An 18,054-nucleotide genomic window follows, 5' to 3' on the forward strand; every position below is an offset into this window, starting at 1 on the left:
AAGCCAACGGGGAGGAAAAGCCCCGGAGATGCCGCACGAGGAGGGGCTGCAAACGCAGCTGGCGGGGATCTGAGGGGGAAAGAGCCAGCCTGGGCCAGGAAGGCGGCCAGAGATGGAGCCAGAGCTCAGAGCTGGTGCTCCATGAGCAGCTCCATGATGGGGAGAAGCCTCACACGTGCACGGAGTGTGGAAAGAGTTTCAGGTGGAGCTGCAGGCTGATCCAGCACCAGAGGACCCACACTGGAGAGCAGCCCTGTGAGTGTGATAAATGCAGGAAGAGGTTTCAGACCAGCTCTGATCTCCTCAAGCACCAGCGCACACACACAGAGGAGAGGCCCTTGCGCTGCCCTGACTGCGGGCAGGGCTTCAGTCACAACTCCAGTCTTGTCAGGCACCGATGCATCCACACTGGGGAGAGACCCCACGAGTGTGAGGAATGTGGGAAGAGCTTCAGCCGAAGCTCGCACTTGATCAGGCACCAGAGGACCCACACTGGGGAACGGCCCTATGAATGTGGGGAGTGTGGGAAGAGCTTCAGGGACAGCTCCAACCTGGTCCAGCACCGGCACATCCACACTGGGGAACGGCCCTACGAATGTGGGGAATGTGGGAAAAGCTTTAGCCAGAGCTCCCACCTGATCCGCCACCAAAACATCCACACTGGGGAACAGCCCTACGAGTGTGATAAATGCAGGAAGAGGTTTCAGACCAGCTCCCATCTCCTCTGGCACTATCGGATTCACACAGAGGAGAGGCCCTTCCAATGCCCTGACTGCGGGAAGGGATTCAAGCACAACTCCACCCTCGTCACCCACCAGCGCATCCACACTGGGGAGAGGCCCTATGAGTGTCCCCAGTGTGGGAAGAGCTTCTCCAGCAGCTCTAACTTGACCCGACACCAACGGAGGCACCACTGAGGGAAGCCCTGTGAGTGCCCTGAGTGCGAGAAGAGCTTCGTGTGCTGCTCCAGCTCCATCCCCCACTGGAGGAGGCACTTTGGGCACAGCCCTGGTCACTCACATTCCCTGCGATCCATGTTGGGAACACACCTGGCTGCTTCTCCTTTTGGTTTAGCCTTAATTTTTTTCTCTTCTCCATGTTTTTCCACTCTAGAAGTCAAGAGGGATGGATCTCTCACTTCAAAACCCCTTAAATCCCACTGAAAATAACTGGATTTTAACCCAAAAGGGCTCAATTCCACCTCAGATTGCTTGTTCCCTCCTCAAAAAAACTCATGCCCATGCCGAATTCTCAATTACACAGCTGCCAGGGTGAGATGGAGTTGGGAGGAGATTGGTAGAAGTTGGATCCCAATTTGGAGCAATGGGATGGGGATTGTGTGGGGATGTCTGTCTGGGATGTATTTGATAGCAAATAAAACTTTCAGACTGAACGATTTCTGTCCTGTTCCTTTTCGGTCAGTTCTGTTTGCAGAGTGCTGCCTTCTCAGTTTATTCAATTTCTACAAAAATCCCCTTTTTAAAATCATCTAACCCAAACAATCCAAAAACCAATATCCAAATAAAACCACCCACACACAATTTTTTAAAAATAATTTTAATTTTTCAAGAGTAATTAAGGATGGTGTTGAAGTTTAATTGTTTGGTTAAAATGTTTGAGAAATTATAGTGGTGTTTGGTTTTGTGTTTAGTATATTTGTAATATAAATTGGTTTACCAAGGTGTGTTAGATTGCATGTTAGTTTTTTTAGATATTTTTTATCTCAAGTATATTAGTCGTCGAGTTAAAGCTTTCAGAAGTTATTTCTTGGTCTATAATTTACATTTATTGGTCATGTTGTAGTAATAGTAATTGTTGTTTTGGTTTGAAATATTATTGGAGTATTGTAAGCAAGAGCTGAAATTACTATATTTCATTTTTATTATAATTATTGCATTTTAATAATTATCTTTTTGTTTACGATTTCATTCTAATTTTTTAAGATGATAGGAAGGAAGTTCTAGGGCAGGAACATTTTTTCCTGGCTGGGGACTGGAATTCCAGACCCTGGGAGTGTGTGCAGGACCACACAGACTGGGATCAACTGGACTGGGATCAAATATGGGCTGGGACCATTTTTTAAAGTAACATTGTCATATAGTTTCTATTTCGGTTGTTAATTAAACTTAGTGGAATAGCTGCTTGTGTTAAACTGCCTGCTTGGATGGGATAGCATCCAATGCACACAGGATGAGGACACCTGTACAGACCTGCCAACTATCAGCACTCCCCGTCTGAAGGCAGAGTGGACCAAGGCCCAAAAACTGGAGGTGATAAAGAGAAGGAGCCAAAACCACAGCCAAGGAACACACATGCTCTGAAAAGGCAGACCCAAGGAGGGGCCATGTAAAATCGTTCCTGGAATATGTAAAGTAGTTTATGGATATGCATGAGGGTCTATGAATATGCAACAGGCTGATGTAAGGGAAAGGTATTTCAGGGGGATCCCCGAAGGTAACAGGGTGCTCCTGGCTGAGTGCCAAGGTGCACCCGGCTGTAATAACCTTTGCTCCATGGTCCTGGTCTCCCATTGTCCTTTATTAAACTTTGTACATTCTCACAGGAGAGTGAACGTATTTTCCACCAATGGAATCTCAAGGAAACAAGGGTCAGTTGTTAAGCCAAGGCTCTGCTGTGACCAAGTGGGGCCTGATGGGACACAGGTGCCACTGGGACATTGCCAGGTCTGGGAGGAACAAGGCTCCATTATTGCACAGCAAGGCCTCAGGGTGCTCAGGAGAGCGGCGTGACAATGACATCTTGGGGAACCAAGTGTCACCTGCAAACACAACGGGGCCTTGTGGAAGCCAGGGGCCACTTGGATATTGCCAGGGCAAGTGGAACTCAGTGTCCATTGTGACACAGCACAGCCTCATGGAACTCAGCAGAGCACTGGGACAGCCTGGAGCCAAGGCTCTGCTTTGGCAAAGCGGGGCCCACAGGACACAGGTGCCACGGGGACATTGCCAGCTCTTGTGGAACCCAGTGTCCACTGTGACACAGCAGAACCTCATGGAAACCTGGGGACCACTGTGACACAATGGAATCTCATGCAAGCAAGTGTCAGTTGTGAACGCAGCATGGCCTCACAGAACCCAGGGGCAATGGGGACAGTGCTGTGGCTTGTGGGAGCAGGGGGCCATTGTGACACACAGGGGTTCCATGAGACCCTGCCATGTCACAATGAGCCCTTGGTTCCATCAGGTTCCATTGTGTCACAGTGCTCTCCTAGGTCCCATGAGGCCTTGGTCTGCCACAGTGGTGTCTTGTTCCTACTAGGCCTGACAATGTCCCAATGGCACCTGTGTCCCATGAGGCCCCACTTGATCAAAGCAGAGCCTTGCTCCCATGAGATTCCACTGTGTCACAATGTTGTGCTTGGTTTCATGAGAATCTGATGTGTTGACAATTGATCCTTGGATCCTAGAGATTCCATTGCATCACAGGGTGTCCTTGGTTCCATAAGGCCCAGCTTTGTCACAACTGGACCTTGGTTCCATGAGATCCATTGTATCATGGGGTGTCCTTGGTTCCATGAGGCCCTGCTGGGTCACAGTGGAGCCTTTGTGCCATTCGTTTCCATGGTGCCACAATGGTCTCCAGCATTCCATGAGGCCACACAGCAAAAGAGTGGACCCTTGAATCCATGAGTTTCCATTCCATCAGGATGATCTCTTGCATTCCATGAGGCCCTGCTGTGTCACTAAGGAGCCTTTGTTCCCTGTGTTCCCACTGGGACACAATGGTTTCCAGTGTTCCATGAGGCTGAGCCATGAAACTCATGGGCACTTGATTCCATGGGATTCCACCACGATGTCACCATGGTCTCCTGGGTCCTGGAACAATTCACATTTGGTTCCTTGAGATTCCATGGTGTCACCCACTCGATCTCCTTTAGCCTTCAGTTATATTTTAAAAGTCACAATTGTAACACTTCATTACCATACTCACATTTGCATAAAGCTGTGTCACGGTTTTACAACCCTGTGTGGCCTCAGCTCCTGCGTCAGTTCCCACTTTGTTGCTCGTCAGTCTTCTGGTGCTCTTTCGATAAAGGCTTCTTTCGTCCCCCTCATGTTGGAACTTTTTGCCTGGATCATTAGCCCATGCCTGGTGCTCCTTGTTTTCATTCTAACCTGGTTTGAGCTGATTTTGCCCTTGGCATGTTCTGTTCAAACTTGCTCTCTTGTTCTCGGTGCGTTTGTTGTGTCGCTTGCTCTGCTCTCTTGCTTTCTCTGCTGTCTCGCTGGCTTTGCCTGCATGCGAAAAATGTGTATTTTATGATTGGCTTTTCGCAAATATTGAAATGAATATTATATGTCTTGTGTTAAAAAGCAATGCTGTATTAATTCTCTTAAGTACTGTGTTAAATATAGATTTAGGTTATAAAAAATATTAAAATAGAAACTATGCTACGTAGGATTCTTTTTCTAAAGAAAGGACTCACAGCAAGATAGCAGCCACAGGACACCAAAATCGTTCAGAGGAAAAGAATTTATTGCCCTCTTATCAAAAGAAATTAACTTCTTCCTGCCTCAAAGGTGCTGTTAGGATTCAGAGGAAGAAGGTGGCACTGACCAGACAGAATCCTGTATTTGAATGGAATTTATGCATCATGGATGAGGTGTATGAATATGCAACAGGCTGTTGTTTTTAAGGGTTAATCCTTTGTTCACGTGGGTGCTGCCCAGGAAAATGTACTCGGACATCCTTAACACTTTGTCTCTATTGTCTCATATTGTCCTAATTCAAATTGACCAAATTATTATCACTCTAATTATATTACTATTTTTATAACCATTTTATTACTATTAAACTTGTAAAATTTTAAAAACAAGTGATTGGCATTTTTCACACTGGCAAAGGGATTTTTCAGAAAACATCGCAGTGACACTGTCCCAGCTGCAGGATCTGCTTCCCATCAGCCCCGAGCCCAGCCTGGTGCTGAGCAAAGGGGCTGGGCTGGGGTCATTCCCTGATGGGGGCTGTGCCCCCTCCCCAAATTCCCTCTGGGGAGCAGGAGCTGGGGCAGGAGCCCTGTGGGGAGGGACAAGGGGGTGACACCGGCATGGGGAGGACACACACAGCCCCTGGGGACCCCCCCTCACCTTCTGCTGCAGCACCAGGAGGATGAACCCCAACATGGAGCCACAGAGCCCTGGCAGCATCTTGGGGGTGGGGTGTGGTGGCTGCTTTGGGGGGGTCACATCTGCCCTAAAACCCCTCCCAGACCCCCCAAACCACTCCACAGCTCCTGGCCAGGACTCCCCCAAAGCACTCCCTCTGTGGTGGTGTTTGAGGGTGCCCAGGACGAGGGAAGAGATGAGAATCTTGACTCTGTGTTTCAGAAGGCTGATTTATTATTTGATGATATATATTATAAGAAAATGATAAATTAGAACTACACTAAAGAAAGAGAAAGGAGACATCAGAAGGCTAGCAAAGAAGGGAATAAAATCTTGTGCCTGCTCAGAGTCCTGACACAGCTGGACCTATGATTGGTCATTAATTAAAAACAACCACATGAGAACAATCAAAGATGCACCTGTTGGTAAACCATCTCCAGACCACATTCCACAGCCATCACAGAGTTATTGTTTACATTTCTTTTCTGAGGCTTCTCAGCTCCTCAGGAGAAAAATCCTAGCAAAAGGATTTTTTAGAAAATATGTCCGTGACACTCCCTGCAATGTAAATGGCCCTAAGAGCCACCAAACCCCCTTCCCATCTTCCCCAAAACCCACCCAAATTCTCTGCAAGCCACACAGCCCAGCCAGGACCCCAAACCCCCCTCACAGTCTGCCACAAAAGCCCCCCAAACCCCTCCCAGCACCACAAACACCCCAAGAGCCACACAAGCCTCTCTCCATTCCCCCAGGACCCCCCAAACCCCCGCTCACCCCCCTGGCACTGACCAGGAGAGGTTGGTGGGCAGGAACATCCCCAGCCAGGGGCAGCCCAGGCACTTCAGCAGCGATTTGGGCACTTTGGGGGGACACCCCAAATGGGGAGAGCCAGGCCAGGGACTGGGACAGAGCCAGAATTCCTGGAGAACAGACGGGCTCAGGGGGACAAACTCTGCCAGCACAGCTACGAGACTGTGGCCCCACAGCCCTACAACACCCACATCCTCCTGGATATTCCTCTGAACCCCAAGTTCACCTCCAAATCCCAGTGAAGTGGTGCAGCTTTAGATCTCTTTCTTTAATTTCTTTATTTTTACCTCCATTTTGGATGTTTTGATGGGATAAATATGCAAAATATTTAGGTTGGAAAAGACGTCCAAGGATTATCCATCTGTGCTCGATGCCACCAGAAGAAACGATTGGACAGAGCAGAATTTTTAGGGTGCAAAGATATGTTGGGGAGTCCTTTTGTTCCTGTTTACTTAGAGAATTGCTAGGAAACACTAAGAACTGGATACTTAAGAAAACAAAAGATGTGACCAAAGCTCAGGGAGGAGGGCACCTGGCTGCACTTCTCTTATCTGGGAGTTTCTCCCCAGCCCAGCCCAGAGCTGCTTCTCCAGCTGTGGGTTAGAAATTTAACTCGGGGTAGAAACCAATTTTAGATTTAGCTGAAGTCTGCTGTTTAATCTCCTGTAGTCTGTTAACTTGTGTGCTCCCAAAAACGCCTGCAGAGAAAACAAAGGAGATACAAGGCTACCTAGAAAGGAATGCAAACATCCAAGCTGAAGAGAGATAAGGAGAGGGGGATCCCACCTACCCTGGGGCTGAAGCAGATGGAAAAACTGGATCTGGGTTACAACTATGTGACTAAACAACTGGCAGGCTCATAAAATTTATAAGACAGTTTAACAGATGTGTGCCAGGAAAATTAATCCACGAACATCAGAGGTTTGTGTCCAAAAAGGAGACAGAGGAGGCCTTTGACTTTATTTGCATAAAGGGAGAGACCATGGGGCATTCTCCTGGGGTCTCTCCAATTTTTGGAGGATGCAGCCTCCTTTTAATCCCAATTTCCCTTCTCTCTTTCCCCATTGGCTGAGGTACTTGAGAGGTACAGACTTCCCAAAATGCCTGATACCAAAGATTTCCCTCTAACGTACAACCCCCCTTTTTAATTTTTAAATCTTATGGAATTTAGGGGTTTCCCCCATTGTTTCTTTCATCTTGCAACGTACAATTTCATTTATCAGCAACCCTAAAGTTTATTTGTAAAAACACATATCTTTTTCCATTCATCAATGATTGGAATCCTTCCCATTGTTTCTTTTATCTCTCAGTGCTGGTTTCATCTAGCAGCAGACCCACAGCTGGTTTGTAAAGACAAATCCCACATTCCTCTCATATGCACATGTCTTTTATGCATATGCGACAGGTTAAGAGGTAAAATAGATTTGGGAATTTTCGGGGGTGCCCGTGTCCTTAGGGCAGCACTGAAATCAATCATACTGGCTTTACAGCTTCTACAAATTGCAGGGTTTTTTCTGCAAATCAGGGTGAGCCTCTGCTGTGAGACTGCACTGGGATCTTATTGCGAAAAATGCATGTATCTTATGATTGGCTTTTCACAAATATTAAAATGAATATTATATGTGTTGTGTTAGAAAGTAATGCTGTATTAATTCTCTTAAGTACTGTGTTAAATAGTTTTAGGTTATAAAAAATGTTTAAATACAAACGATGCTATGTAGGATACTCTTTTTAAAGAAAGGACTCACAGCGAGGTAGCAGCCACAGGACACCTGAATCTTTCAGAGAAAAAGAATTTATTGCCCTCTTATCAGAAGCAACTTCTTCCCACCTCCAAGGCGCCCTTAGGATTCAGGGAAAGAAGGCGACAATGACCAGACAGAATCCTGTGTTTGAATGGAATTTATGCATCATGTATGATGTGTATGAATATGCAACAGGCTATTCTTTTTAATGGTTAATCCTTTGTTAACGGGTGTCCTTTTTTGGGCTTGTGCTGCCCAGAAGAAGGTACCTGGACATCTGTAACTCTTTGTCTCTATTGTCTCATATTGTCCTAATTTAAATTGTCCAAATTGTTATTACTCTAATTATATTACTATTTTTTATAACCATTTTATTACTATTAAACTTTTAAATTTTTAAAAACAAGTGATTGGTGTTTTTCAAACTTATTAACACCCGCCTCACTGACAGAGGGACCATCCCCGTCTGCCTGGGACCCTGAGCTCGGCTCTCCCTGCCCTGCAGCCACTGTTATAGATACATATTATAATAGTGGCTTTTCACAAATGTAAAAATGGATTTTATATCTGTGGTGTTAAAATAACTTCGCTATATAGTTTCTATTTCTGTTGTTAATTAAGGTTAGACATAGTAGTGAAATAGCTGATATAATTATGCTTGTGCTAAAATGCCTGCTTTGGTTGGGATGACATCCAATTGAGAGGAACAGCAGATTTGTCTTTACAAACCAGCTGTGGGTCTGCTAGTAGATAAAACTAGCACTGGGAGATAAAAGAAACAATGGGAAAGATTCCACTAATTAATGGGAAAAGATATTTGCCTTTACATATAAACTTTAGGGTTGCTGATAAATGAAATTAGACATTGAAAGATGGAAGAAACAATGGGGGAAACCCCTAAATTCCATAACAATTAAAAATTAAAAGGGAGGGTTATACATTAGAGGGAAATCTTTGGTATCAGGTGTTTTGGGAAGTCTGTACCTCCCAAGTACCTCAGCCAATGGGGAAAGACAGAAGGGAAATACAGCTGGGAAACTGGAATAAAAAGGAGACTGTGTCCTCCAAAATTTTGAGAGACCCCAGGGGGATGCCCCATGGCCTCTCCCTTTATTTGAATAAGTAAAAGGACTCCTCTGTCTCCCTTCTGGACATAAATCTCTGATGTTTGTGGATTAATTTCCCTAACACAATGAACACAGGATGACGACACCTGTACAGATCTGCCAACCACTGTCTGAAGGCACTGTGGACTGGGGCCAAAATGAAGATGATGATAAAAAAAGGACTAAAACCACAAGCCAGGAATACTCATGCTCTGAAAAGGCAGATCCAAGGAGGAGATATGCTAAGGAGTTCTTGGAACATGTAAACTAGCTTGGGGAAATGTTTACTATGCATAAGGGTCTATGAATATTCAAAAGGTTGGTGTAAGGGAAACGGTATTTAAGGGGCATCCCCTGCTGAGTGCCAAGATGCACCTGGCTGTAATTGCCTTTGCTCTATGGTCCTTGTTTCCTATTGTCCTTTATGAAATTTTTAAATTTTTCACAGGAGACTGAAGGTGTTTTTCACACCCCACACCCCCTGCCTGCTGACACATCTTGCCAGCCCAGCCTGGTGCTCCCCAAGCTCTGCTGGGGCACCTGGATCATCCAACCCACCCCTGTGGGTTTGTGCAGCAGAGCTTCTGTCAATGCTGCAGTTGTTGTTCTTTGTTTGCTTTACTATACACACCACCAAAGAACTGTTATTCCTATTCCCATATCTTTGCCTGAGAGCCCTTAATTTCATGATTCTAATAATTCAGAGGGAGGGAGTTTACATTTTCCATTCCAAGGAGGGCTCCTGCCTTCCTTAGCAGACACCTATCTTTCAAACCAAGACAAGGTAAAAAATCAGCTCTTCCCAAGGACTTTCCAGTATGGAGCTGAGACCCAATGGATGTTCCTGCCCCAGCGTTGAGACAGGTGCCTACAGGGATCCAGGATGATGTGGAGACCACCAGCCAGGCGTCTTCTCAACTTGGATAATTGGGAATGTGGATCAGCAGGGCCTTTCCAACTTGGATTATTGGGAATGTGGGACACCAGGGCTCTCTGCAGCGAGGAAGTTGGAGGGGGAGGAAGTTGGAGCAGTGCATGAAACTCCTCCTGCAGCTGGGGCACTTGCAGGGCTTCCCTTAGCGGTGCCTCCACTGGTGTTGATTCAAGACTGAGCTGGTCCTGAACCTCTTCCCACACTCCGGGCACTCGTAGGGCCTCTCCCCGGTGTGGATGCGCCGGTGCCTGGTGAGGTGGGAGTTGTGCTTGAAGCCCTTCCTGCAGACGGGGCAGCGGAAGGGCCTCTCCTCGGTGTGAATCCGCTGGTGGGTGAGGAGAAGGGAGCTGGTCGGAAACGATTTCCCACACTCAGAACACTCGTAGGGCCTCTCCCCTGAGTGGATCTTCTGGTGGGAGGTCAGGTGGGAGCTCCGGAGGAAGTTCTGGCCACACTCCCAGCACTCGTAGGGCCGCTCCCCGGTGTGGATGCGATGGTGGATGGTGAGCTGGGGGCTGTCTCTGAAGCCCTTCCCACACTCAGGACACTCGTAGGGCTTCTCCCCAGTGTGGATCATCTGGTGGCGGAGCAGGCGGGACCTCCAGCTGAAGCTCTTCCCACACTCCAGGCACTTGTGGGGCTTCTCCCCATCATGGAGCTGCTCATGGAGCACCAGCTCTGAGCTCTGGCTGAAGCTCTGTCCACCTTCCTGGCACAGGCTGGCTCTTTCCTCCGCAGAGTACCCTGGGCTGGGTTTACAGCCCTTCCTCCTGGGGGATCTCTGGGGCTTTTCCTCCCCATCGGATTCCTGCACCGGGGAGTCACTCAAAACAGCCTCTTCCATGAGGTTCTGCTGCCCTGGAGATTTGTCCTCCCTGCTCTCCATGCACAGCTCCTGCTCTGGGGGAGGAAGGACAAGGACAGGATGGGATTTGCCTCTGTGCCACAGGCAAGGACAAGGAGATCCCCCCAGGGCTGTGCTGCAGCCGGGGCCGTGCTGGGCTGGGAGATGGAGCAGCACAGAGGGGAAAGGGGCACTGACTTCCTCCTCACCTGCCTCAGTGTCCCGGGGCATCTTCCTCTTCCTTGCAGCCTCCTCCTCCATCCAGCCAAGGGTTGGGAATGGGAAATCCTGGTTTGCAGGGAAAACAGGGGATGAGCACACAGAGTTTCAAGGTCCTTCTGCCCAAGTCCATCTCTAGAAGTCACCAGGCATAAAAACATCGCAAACACCAAGATTTAGCACTGAAATTGGCTCCCAGGTGTTCTGTCTCTGTGGTCTCTCCCCTTTGGGTGTTCCCCCTATCCCAGCTGCTTGGGGGCACAATTGCATTGGGGGGTCTCCCATCTACTCAGTCCCTGCCCTCCCCAATCTGCTGGGAGTCACAGGAATCCAAAAAACAACAATTCCTGCCTTTTCCATCTCTCCATCATCTGGGATGATTGGAGTTTTGGGCTCCTGGGGTCCCTACTCCCCTCATTCTCTGCTTTGGGCTGCAGGGGATCCAAGGAGTCCCCCCTGCCAGGGACTGGTTTGTACTGGGGGAACTGGGAACGACTGGGATTGCCTGCGAGCATGCTGAGGGACACTGGGATATACCAGGAGTGTCTGCTAACCATATTCAGTTGACTGGAACCACACTGGGAACAGGTGGGACCATGCTGGGGAGAACTGGAACCTCATTCTGGGGGCAACTGGGAGCGAGTGGGAGTGACTGGGTGTACACTGGGGACAACTGGGCATGACTGGGACCACGCTGGCAGGGACTGGGATCATCTATGGATTGGCTGGCACTATACTAGGGACAACTGAGATCACACTGAGAGGAACAGGGATTGACTGGAACCGTGCTGGGGGCTACTGGGATCCTATTGGGATCACAGGAGGAGAAGCTGGCCAATGCTGGGAGTCACTGGCATCATACTGGATCATACTCACAGCCACTGGGACTGCACTGAGGGTGACTGGGAGTGGCTGTGAGCAACTGGCATCAGGCTGCAAGCAACTCAGGGCAACTGGGAGTGACTGGGAACATGCTCGGAGTAACTGGGATACACTGGGAGAGACTGAAACCACCCTGGGGGTAAATGGGAGCAACTGGAACCACACTGGATGATCATGGGAGCAGCTGTGCCCATGCTGGGATCATACTGGGATCCTATGGGAAATGGCCGGGATCATACTGGGAGTGACTGGGAAGGTGCTGGCTCCAACTGGAACCATACTGGAAGTGACTGGGAGCAACTGGGCCCCCACTGGGAGTGCCAGGGAGTCACTCTGAGCATGACTGCAATAATACTGGGAGTATCTGGGACTGACTGGGGTCATACTGGGGGTGACTGGAACCATACTGGGAGTGACTACTGCTCCTGCTGGGGTCATCCTGGGAGCCACTGGGATCACACTTTGGGCAACTGCAAGAAACTGGGATCATGCTGGAGGCAACTGGGAGGAACTGGGAAAGACTGGGATCATTCTGAGCTAACTAGAACTGTACTAGGCACACTGGGATATGCTGGGAGTGTCTGTGACCATACTGGGGGGACTGGAAGCACACTGGGAACAGCTGGGACCATGCTGGGGGCAACTGGGAGTGAGTGGGACCATGCTGAGAGGGACTGGGACTATTCTAGGGAAAACTGGGATCATACTGGGAGGAACTGGGAACAATTTGAATTATGCTGGAGGCAACAGGGATCATACTGGGATGACAGTGGCAGTAGCTGGGTCCATGCTGGGTGAGACTGGGATCACACTGAGGGTGACTGGAATCATACTGGGATTGACTGGGAGTGGCTGTGAGCAACTGGAATCATGCTGAAAGCAAGTGGGGGGAACTGGGAGTGACTGGGATCATACTGGGTGTAACTGGGATCATACTGGGTGTAACTGGGATCATATCAGGAGTGACTGGGATCATCCTGGGACTGACTGGGATCATACTGGGAGTGACCAGGATCATACTGGGAGTAGCTACAATCGGACTGGGATTGCAGGGGGTGTGACTGGTCCCTGTCTGGGGGGTGCTGGGACCTGCCAGGCGCATGCTGGGAGCCGACTGCGCAGCCACTGGGAGGAACTGGGAGCAACTGGGAATGGCAGGATGCAGCTGCAGCAGCCGCAGCTCCCCGGTGGCCCCGTGCCGGTGCCGCTCGTGGTGCCGGCTCTGGCTGTGCCGAGATCCCGCTGGAAGGGGATCCCAGCCAGGGACTCCATGGACACCAACTGGGGGAACCCCGGGCCGGGCTCCGACAGCGCCACGGGCAGGGAACGCAGGGACAGGAGAACGGGGGAGACACCGAGATTTGGGGGCTGGGAGGGCACGGGGAAACCAAAGGGGGAACCAAAGGGAGAGCTGGGAGAGCAGGGAACGGGGTTTGGGGGTTCCAGGACTGAGAAAAGGGGAGGCTGCGGTGGGCAGAGGGGGGACGGGCTGGGCTAAGGGGGTTCCTGCATGCAGGAAAGGGAGCTCCAAGTGTCCCCAGTGTCCCCATTCCCAGCAAAAGGTGGGAAAAGCCAGGATGGCTGGGAATAGGGGTCTCGGGTGTCGTCGGTGTGGAGGAGGGGGTAGGGAATAGGAAAGGCAGGAATAGGGGTCAAGGGGGTCTCTGGGGGAAGGAAAAGAGGGCTCTGGGGGCTGGGAGCGGCGGAATGGCCGGGAAGCGGGTGCGGGGGTCACTGGTGTCGGATAAGGGGGTGCAGGGTAGATCCCGGTGCCCAGGAATGGGGGTTCAGGGCCCCCCCGGTGCTCCGGGATGGGCGATCAGACAGTCCCGGTGCCGGGGGTGCCCCTCAGTTCTCGCCGCTACCCCGGGCCCCCAGCAGCGCCCCCAGCCCCAGCGCTGGAGCCATCGCGCTGCTCCTCCTCACTCCCAGTGTGATCCCAGTACGGTCCCAGTAGAACTCAGTCACCCGGGAGCTGCTCCCAGGATGATCCCAGTACAGCCCAGTCACTCCCACTGCTGCCATCCCCCCCCACCCCTCGCTCCGTTCCGACCTGGCCCGGCTCCATCCCCGCTCCTCCCGCCGGCTGCGAGGCCTCCGGGACCGGGGGAGGAGGAGGAGGGAGAGAGGAAGAGGCGGAGCGGCAGCAGGAAGCGGCGGGAGCAGAGCGCGGCCGGAATCGGGCGGGTGCGGAGCTGTCTGAACTCCGGACCCCGGGAGCATCGCCCCCCATCCCGCAGGTGCCCGGGGAGGTTCCCCCCTGTCCTAGTTGCTGGGGTCACATTTGGATTGTGGGTCCCCCTTCTCCTCGGTGCCCGCCCTGCCCAGGCTGCTGGTAGTCCCAGCAATGCCAAAAGCTCCCCCCTCTTCGCTCTCCCCATTTCGGGATGCCGGGGCTCTTTGGGCTCCCGGGCTCCCTTCTCCCCTCATTCTCTGCTCGGGGCTGCAGCGGCTCCAAGGAGTCCCCCCTGCCCCTCTCCAGGCTCTTGAGGCTCCCGCCAATGGCGGCGCTCCCCCCTCTCTGGGCTCCCCACTTTGGGCTCCTGGGGGACACAGGGCTCTGCTCCTCCAGGCTGCCTCTGCCGGCAGCCGCCACCGGCACCCCCCATTGTCCCCCCAAGGGGCCTTTTCCGCTCAGCCTTGGACTGCTTCATTCTCCAAACATCCCCTCAAAAACCCAACTGGGAGCGGCTGGGAACATGCTGGGGGTAACTGGGCTACACTGGGAGATACTGGGAGTGATTGGAACAAAAGTGAAGGTGAAAGAGACCTACTGGAACCATGAGGAGCACAACTGGTTCATACTGGCAGGGACTGGGAGCACACTGGGCTCATCTTGCAATCACACTGGGAGGGAATGGACTAATACTGGGAGGATCTGAGAGTGACTGGGAACACATCCTGCCCATCCTCCCCCATACTGGGCCTGACTGGGAGCAACTGGGAGCATGCTGGGAGCAAATGGCATCATACTGGGACTGACTGGGTTGATCTAGAAAGCAAGTGGAACCATGCTGGAAGCAGCTGGGACCATACTGGGAGAAACTGGAAACAACTGGGACCACACTGGGAGGGCTGGCATGTGACTGGGATCCAACTGGAGTCTACTGGGATCATATTGAGGTTGAAAGGGAGTGACTGGGATCACAATTTAGGCTACTGGGAGCAACTGGGAGTATGCATGGAGCAAATGGCATCATACTAGGATTGACTGGATTGATCTAGAAAGCAACTGGAACCATGCTGGAGGCAGCTGGGACCATACTGGGAGAGATTGGAAGCAACTAGGATTATACTGGGACCACACTGGGAGGGCTGGCATGTGACTGGGATCAAACTGGAGTTTACTGGGATCATACTGGGGTCAAAGTGAGTGACTGAGATCACACTTTGGGCTACTGGGAGCAACTGAAAGAAACTGGGATGATGCTGCAAGCAAACTGGAGGAACTGGGAAGGACTGGATGCATGCTTCAGGCAACTGGGATATACTGGGCATGAATGGGGGATCATACTGGAAGAACTGACACCTTACTGGGGCCACTGGCAGTGTCTGGAAATGACTACAGACATGCTGGGGACAACTGGGATATACTGGGATTGTCTGTAACCATACTGGTGTGACTAGAATTACACGGGGAACAGCTGGGACCATGCTGGGGAGAACTGGGACAACATTGGGGGCGACTGGGAGTGAGTGGGACCATGCTGGGAGGGACTGGGACTAGAGCAGGGCAACTGGTTTCAACTGGGACCATACTAGGAGTGTCTGTAACCACAGGGGAGTGATGGAAACACACTGGGAACAGCTGGGCTCATGCCTGGGATCACACTGGGGGCACTGGCATCAGACTGGGAGTGACTGGGAGCAACTAGGTTTAGACTGCAGGTGACTGGAATCATACTGGAGTGGCTACACTCATACTGGGATTATACTGGGCATGAATGGAACCTGACTGGGGGTTACTGGGAGCTACTGGGCCCATGTTGGGAGGAAAATGGGCATATATTGGGAGCCACTGTGATCGGCTGGAAGGTTCTGGAACCATGCTGAGAAGACTGAGACTATAACTGGGGCAACTGGGAGTTACTGGGAAAGACTGGGATCATTCTGAGGTAACTAGAACCATACTGGGGCAACTGGAATATACTGGGAATGCCTGTAACCATACTGGGGGGGGCTGGAACCACACTGGGAACAGCTGGGATCTTGCTGGAGACAACTCGGACCACGCCTGGGGCAACTGGGCATGACTGAGACCCTGTTGGGAGGGACTGGGACTAATGTCAGGTTAACTGGGATCATAATGGGAGGAACTGGGAACAACTGGAACTCTGTTGGGGGCAAATGGGATCAAACTTGAATCACAGTGAGAGCAGCAGGGTCCATGCTGGGTTAGACTGGGATCACACTGACAGAGACTGGAATCATGCTGGGATTGACTGGGAGTGGCTGTGAGCAACTGGAATTGTGCTGAAAGCAACTGGTAGAAAGCGGGAGTGACTGGGAGCATGCGGGGGGTGACTGGGATATACTGGGAGAGACAGAGAGTCACTGGGATCACACTGGAGGCTCCTGGGGTCATGCTGGCATTGACAGGGGGCAACTGGGATCACACTGGTATCAGACTGGCAGTGACTGGGATCATACTGGGCGTGGCTACAATCATACTGGGGTTAGAGTGGGTGTGATTGGACCCTGACTGGGGGTTACTGGGAGCTACCAGGCCCATGCTGGGAGACAACTGGGTCTCCCAGCAGCCTGCGGAGGGCGGGGACCGAGTGGACAGGGCACCCCCAGTCCAAGCGTGACCCCCAGCAGCTGGGACAGGGGGGAACCTCCCCGGGCACCTGCGGGATGGGGGGCGATGCTCCCGGGGTCCGGAGTTCAGGCAGCGCCGGAGCCGCCCGATTCCGACCGCGCTTTGCTCCCGCCGCTTCCTGCTGCCGCTCCGCCTCTTCCTCCCTGCCTCCTCCTCCTGCCCCGGTCCCGGAGCCCTCGCAGCCGGCGGGAGGAGCGGGGATGGAGCCGGGCCAGGTCGGAACGGAGCGAGGGGTGGGGAGGGATGGCAGCAGTGGGAGTGACTGGGCTGTACTGGGATCATCCTGGGAGCAGCTCCCGGGTGACTGAGTTCTACTGGGACCGTACTGGGATCACACTGGGAGTGAGGAGGAGCAGCGCGATGGCTCCAGCGCTGGGGCTGGGGGCGCTGCTGGGGCCCCGGGGTTGCGGCGAGAGCTGAGGGGGACCCCCGGCACCGGGACTCTCTGATCGCCCATCCCGGATCACCGGGGGGGCCCTGAACCCCCATTCCTGGGCCCCGGGATCCCCCCGCACCCCCATTCCCGGGCAGAGGATCAACCCCTAACCCCCTTCCCGGCCATCCCGCCTCTCCCAGCCCCCAGAGCCCTCTTTTCCTTCCCCCAGAGACCCCCTTGACCCCTGTTCCTGCCTTTCCTATTCCCTACCCCCTCCTCCACACCGACGACACCCGAGACTCCTATTCCCAGCCATCCTGGCTTTTCCCACCTTTTGCATGGAATGGGGACACTGGGGACCCTTGGAGCTCCCTTTCCTGCATGCAGGAACCCCCTTAGCCCAGCCCGTCCCCCCTCTGCCCACCGCAGCCTCCCCTTTTCTCAGTCCTGGAACCCCCAAACCCCGTTCCCTGCTCTCCCAGCTCTCCCTTTGGTTCCCCCTGTGTCCCCCAGCCCCCAAATCTCGGTGTCCCCCCAGTTCTCCTGTCCCTGTGTTCCCTGCCCGTGGCGCTGTCGGAACCCGGCCCGGGGTTCCCCCAGTTGGTGTCCATGTGGTCCCTGGCTGGGATCCCTTTCCAGCGGGATCTCAGCACAGCCAGAGCCGGCACCACGAGCGGCACCGGCACGGGGCCACCGGGGAGCTGCCGCTGCTGCAGCTGCATCCTGCCATTCCCAGCTGCTCCCAGTTCCTCCCAGTGGCTGCGCAGTCGGCTCCCAGCATGCGCCTGGCAGGTCCCAGCACCCCCCAGACAGGGACCAGTCACACCCCCTGCAATCCCAGTCCGATTGTAGCTGCTCCCAGTATGATCCCAGTCACTTGCCGTGTAACTCCAGTCAATCCCATTATCATCCTGGTCACTTGTAGTGTAACTCAAATCACTTGCAGTCACTCCCACTCTTATGCCAGTGGCCCCCAGTGTGATCCCAGTTGCTCCCTGTCAATGCCAGCATGACCCCAAGAGCCTCCAATATAATCCCAGTGATTCCCAGTCTCTCCCACTCTATCCCAGCCACCCCCAGGTTGCTCCCAGTGACTCCCACTTCTTTCCAGTTTCTCACAGCCACTCCCAGTCAATCCCAGTATGATTCCAAGAACCCTCAGTGTGATCTCAGTCTCACCCAGTATGGAT

The 18,054-nt window shown here is 52.4% G+C and overlaps 1 pseudogene; it reads right to left on the bottom strand.

Annotated features, from left to right (window-relative positions):
• The window catches only part of LOC128946668 (zinc finger protein 271-like), a 29,330-nt pseudogene extending 15,579 nt beyond the window's left edge, over window positions 1-13,751 (bottom strand).
• Between the last annotated feature and the right edge of the window lie 4,303 nt (window positions 13,752-18,054).

The sequence above is a fragment of the Melozone crissalis genome, unplaced genomic scaffold (genome assembly GCF_028551555.1).
Source record: "Melozone crissalis strain CALT ecotype California unplaced genomic scaffold, PUWL_Pcris_2 ptg000082l_1, whole genome shotgun sequence".
Taxonomy (NCBI): domain Eukaryota; kingdom Metazoa; phylum Chordata; class Aves; order Passeriformes; family Passerellidae; genus Melozone; species Melozone crissalis.